The following is a 5,684-nucleotide window of genomic DNA, read 5'->3' as shown; positions in this document are numbered from 1 at the left end:
GATTGAAACCACTTTTTAAAATAAATTAACTCCTTAGTTGAGACAAGGTAAAAGAAAGGAGTCGCAGCCATATACTCTATACAAGATAATATCTAAAACAATGTAATTCATAGATTGAATATACAAGGGTAGAAAAAAAAAGTATACAAATAAAAAGAGGCCCTGATGGGTGCGTCTCAGTTGGTTGGAGCATCCCCCACCCTCCTATACTGAAAAGTTGTGGGTTCAATTTCCCAGTCAGGGTACATGCCTAGGTTGCAGCTTCCATGGGGGGTAAGGGGACGAGGGGAGAGGGGTTCGTACAGAAAGCAACTAATCAATCTCTTTCACATTGACATTTCTCTCTCTCTCTCTCTCTCTCTCTCTCTCTCTCTCTCTCTCTCTCTCTCATCAATGAGCATGTCCTCAGTTGAGGATTAAAAAGAAAGAGGGAGAGAGAGGGAGAGGGAGCAAGAGTACAAATAGAGCAATATCAATGTTAGACAGAAGTGAATGCAATATACAGAACATTAAATAGAACAAAGAGAGTTGCTCTTTTGTTGTTGTTGTTGAAGGATTCCTTGCTCAAGTAAATTTCTTAGAACAGATGGGCATTCTATTGTAGACTTTCTTGTGTATTTAAGTTTATTTTTAGGTTATCTTCACACATGAATAAAAACCTGGCTGATATTGGGGTCACCTTAGGTTACCCTTATGACTCTTAGGAAGGAAGAGGGATAGAGAGATAGAAACATCGATGAGAGAGAGGAACATCCTTGATTGGCTGCCTCCTGCACGCCCCTGACCAAGAATCAGACTGACAACCTCTTGGTTCCTGGGTCAATGCTCAACCACTGAGCCACACCAGCCAGGCACCTTTATGACTCTATGTATTGCTTGGTTGACTACTGATATGTAATGTCCCCAAGAGAATACTGAAGTTAGGTTGCTTTTTTTCCTAACATCTTTGACTGTGTTTCTTCTGCTTGGATACTGGATTTTTATAGCATAACTAGAGGTCCGGTGCACGAATTCATGCAGGGGTGGGGTCCTGAGGAAGGTTGGGGGGAGCCAGGACACTATCAGTCCTCCAGGTGGGCAGTGGGATGCCCTTGCCGGCCCGGGATCCAGGATCCATCCTGCTGTTGTTCCCACCAGTTGTCAAGAGCCACCTGGCGGCCTTTTTTTTTTTTTTTTTTTTTTTTTTGACACTTCAACTGTTTATTCCATAGTCAGAAATAGATCTACATTACCACAGAGGATGAAACCCCACTGTAAATAGATTGGAAGCAGAAAAATAGGTAATTTCACACAATGTCCCAGTTATCAACCCAGATGGGTGCACAGGTACAATAACACATGAATGAGGGAAATCTAACAGGCTGAGGGGTTCAAGAAGAATGTCACCCTCATGGTAACAGAACCTAAGTGCTCTAGAAACCAACACCAGGCCAGCCACAGGCCTCACTTCACAGGACGGCCCTAACGTGCACGGGTGCTGGGCTCTGTGGTGGCTGCGGATCTTTCTGTGTAGTTTATCTGTGGGCCAACTGCTCTCTTCCTTCTCATTTAGGGCGAGCAGCATGTGAGGGCAGAGTGCACTGTGGAGGAACGCAGAGGGCTGCCCGGAGCTGAGGGGAGTGGCCGGGCCCACGGGGTGAGAGGTAGACACAGAAGACGCTATCTCACCCAACTGTGGTGCAGGCTGGCCGGCCTTCATCTGCCTGACCCACCCAGAGAGGGACTGAGCAGGGTGTCCGCCTCTCCATTCTCCATCCTTCCATCTGTGACACCTGTCGCCCTTGCCAGGCCTCCCCCAAAGTGAGTTCAGTTCAATCCCTGAACATAAAAGGGCATGGGGTGTGTGTGTGGCAGCGGGGCACTCCACTCCAGTGCCCCCTGATTACCAGCAACAGGACCTGGTCGACAGGACCTGGTCTCAGGACGGTGGCCACAGCTGCAGAACGTAGATCCGTTTCAAGAAAAGTTAGGAATGCAGACTTTCATAATGCCCCTACTCCAAAAGGTGGCAGCTTATTCACATTGTGGCAAAGACACCTTCAGGAGTAACATAAGTGGGTGAAGTCCGGGCCAAACCGGGCCATTTCCTCATCCAATCTCTCTGAAATGCGTGGGCAGAACCAAGTCTCAGCTCTTCGCAGGACACTTCTGCGGTTTTTTAAGTCTAAAGGACAGTAGTCTGTCTCCATTCTTGTTCTTTGGGATTTGTCATCGTCAGATAAAAGGTTACATACATTGGGGCAATCTTCTCAAGATACAATATTCCAGTTGCACCCATGTGACAACAACAGCATCCCTCAGAGGGAGGGAGCCAGCAGATGGGGAGCAGGGAATTCTGAAAACCAAAGGGATGACAAAGACGCTAAGCCTTTCCTTCACGCGTCTGACACCCCTCCTCAGGCGGCCTGCAGGCCCGGCATCTGCTGGAACTTTACCACTTGATGTCCCGGCTGCTGGCAGGCTGCCCTGGCCCTGCTAGGTGGTGCGCAGGGCCACCTGGGCCCAGGGGGAGTCCCCCCTGCCCCAGCCACTCCTGGTACAGCTTCTGCATGTGGGCGCTGGTCTCCGGGGGCCACACCAGGATGGCGACTTAGATGCCTTCCATCTGCCACCGCAGCGCCCTGTCCCTGTCCGCACACCCGTCTTCTGCCCGGGCCTGGCCCCTGCCGCTTAGGCAGGCCCAGCTCAGGCCAGGACCTCCATGAAGTGGCAGGGGAACTTGCCCCTCTCCAGCTTCAGGACCACTTCTGGATGTTCCGAAAGCCATAAGCAGCCACAAAGCGTAGCAGAACCTCTCCATCCTTTTCAAGGGTGACCTCCTGGAGGTCTTTGTTCCTCAAGGTGCGATAGGTGAGCACCCCCATGTCCTTATTGAACAGCTCCTTGGCCGTGTGCCTGAGGATGTGCGCCAGGTGCCCGTCGGAGCTGGCACCCTCGTGGAGCCTCACCTCCTCCTCCTTCACGTCTCCAAACAGAGTGTCCATGGCGACAGCGTTCATGGCCAGGTCACTTTGCTCCATTATCTGGACAATTTCACTGAGGTTAGCACGCAGTCAGCACCCGGGAATATGCAAAGCTGTGGGAACATCTTCTCGAAGGGCCTCCAGTTTCTTGTCATAACACGGGGCCAAAATGACGTGGAAAATCTTGTCTGGGGACAGGTTCTGCCATCTGGCGAAGTAATCCTGCACCAGAGAGCCCATGATCCGCTGGGGAACTTGGCCGTCCAGAGGTGGGGCATGATGGGGTGACCCAGCACGCGCTCCGCATATGGACCCAGCCAGGGCAGGCGGAGGTCAGCATGGATAGCTGGGGCTCTTCCTCAAGGGGCTGGCAGTACCCACACAAATTCCTTCTGACTCTCCAGGATGCTGAAGTCCGCAGCTATCTTCATGTCAAAGACAGTGTGCCCCAAGGCTTTTGAGGAAGCCGCAGAGCCTTCTGGATGCATCAGTGACACTGAGGCTGAATTTAGCAGCAAAATAAGACAGAGACTGAGGACACACGGACACTGCCAGCACCTTGTGCTGTGGGGTATCACATTTCTTATTAAGGTTCAGAACATGGAAGAAGTCCTTGGCATTCTGCTGAGAAACTTGGACTCCTTCCTCTGTGGTCACACAACTGTCACATGCCAGACAGTCACTCAGAAATATCTTGGCATCAGCCAACTTATGGAATTCTCCCTTCTCTCCGTTCTCCTGAGCCGGACTCTGGATGTCGGCTGTGGCATTCTCTTGGTCATCAGTTTGGGTTTTATTTTTACTATATTCCTTTCATGCATGCAGTGATCACACTTCATCTGGAGCAGGGCAGGCGGGGGCCAGAGCGCGAGACCTGGAGGAAGAAGGGGAGAGCAGTCACAGTTCCTTGCGGAACTTCTAGGAAGGGGAAATGCCAAGGTGCCCGAGGCTGAGTTCCAGGAGGCTGGCGGTGCTATAAGGATCCTGCCGGCAGTACTGGTCTGTCGGTGCCTGGCCCATTTTCTGGAGATCAACCCTGCAGGACTACTGAGGGAGGGAGTGGCTGCTGACCAGGCTGGTGGCGGTTCTGGTTGGTCACTGGCTTTTTATATAGAGAGATTCTGTTGATGATTTATATTATGCTAGAGGCCCAGTGCATGAAATTTGTGCACAGGGGTGGGAGGGGTCCCTCAGCCCGGTCTGCACCCTCTCGCAATCCAGGACCACTGGCTCCTAACTGCTTGCCTACCTGCCTCCCTACCTGATCATCCCTAACCATTTTGCCTGCCTGCCTGATCGCCCCTAACCACTCACCTGCCTGCCTGATTGCCCCGAACTGCTCACCTGCCTGCCTGATTGCCCCTAACTGCTCACCTGCCTGCCTGATCACCCCTAACCACTTGCCTGCCTGATCATCCCTAACTGCTTGCCTGCCTGCCTGATCACCCCTAACCACTCTGCCTGCCTGCCCGACTGCCCCTAACCACCTCTACCTCAGTCCCCACCACTGCAACTTTGTTCAGAAGGACATCTGGAATGACATCCAGAAGGTTGTTTGGCTATCCAATCTAATTAGCATATTATGCTTTTATTATTATAGATACCTGGCATACATTACTGCCTTTAATTCTTGCAACAACTCAATGATATTTGAGGTTCATTGCAACCCATTCAAGAGATCAGTTCTAGTATTAGTGATGGAGAAGGCAGTCTCCATGATACTTTGGATAAACTTTCCCTAAATTGTTCTATTTACACAGCAATTTCTTAGTCAAATTCTGAGAATTTTTTTAAAACTCTTGCTGCTGATATAAAAGTCTTCTTGATATTGCATTTTATCAGAGTCCATAATATCAAGCTTATATCAAGGTAAGGCATATCATCCCAAGAGCAAGTTCTTATCTACCAATTAATTATTCCACAAGATTTTAATCTCTTTAAAAAATATCATGATATACTCAAACATATAAAAATTACAGTATAACAAATACCCATGTAACCACAACCCAGAATTAACAATATGCTAACAGCATTTTACTATAAATCTTTTAAATTATTGTTAAGAAACTAATCATTCCCGATTTTAAGTCCCCTTGTACACATCCCTGGTCTCTTTCTGCTCCCTCATTTCTCAGAGAATCATCCCCCATCCAACTTATCTGGGTTTCTATACATTATTACACATTATGCCAGATTTTTATCAATATACTGTATAGTCTCATGCTGTACTTTATGTATACATTTTATTTTTGAAACCTAAGACATTTTAATACTGAGAAATCAAGGTCAATAATCTCTGAGTACTTAAAAAGAATGTGGGTTCTCTATTTGGTCAGGGCCTATATGTGTTAGATCTCATACATATCTATTAGATCAAGCTCGTTAATTGCTCAAACCTTCTGTAACCTTGAAGTTCTTTGTCAGCTTATTTATTGGTTACTAAAGAAAAGGCATGTGCAAATATCCTGCCATAACTATGGATTAGTCAAATTATTTATAGTTCTGTCAATTTTTACTTTAAATGTATTTTTTGCAAAATTTTGTCTTGCCTTATCTTGATATGCTGATATAAACTTGATATTATGGGCTCTAATAAAATGTAATATCAAGAAGACCTTTATATCAGCAGCAGAGTTTTAGAAAATTTCTAAGAATTTGCTTAAGAAAGTTCGGTATAAGTAAAACAGTTTACTTGAAGTACCTTAGAGACTGCCTTTTCCA

General features: G+C 47.6%; 1 pseudogene; it reads right to left on the bottom strand.

Annotated features, from left to right (window-relative positions):
• Positions 1 to 2,530: 2,530 nt before the first annotated feature.
• On the bottom strand, positions 2,531 to 3,802 carry LOC132211400 (nuclear prelamin A recognition factor-like; annotated as a pseudogene).
• Positions 3,803 to 5,684: the final 1,882 nt, after the last annotated feature.

The sequence above is a fragment of the Myotis daubentonii genome, chromosome 10 (assembly GCF_963259705.1).
Source record: "Myotis daubentonii chromosome 10, mMyoDau2.1, whole genome shotgun sequence".
Lineage (NCBI taxonomy): Eukaryota > Metazoa > Chordata > Mammalia > Chiroptera > Vespertilionidae > Myotis > Myotis daubentonii.
The sequence above is the reverse complement of the archived record's forward strand: the minus strand, read 5'-3'. Positions and strand labels throughout refer to the sequence as shown.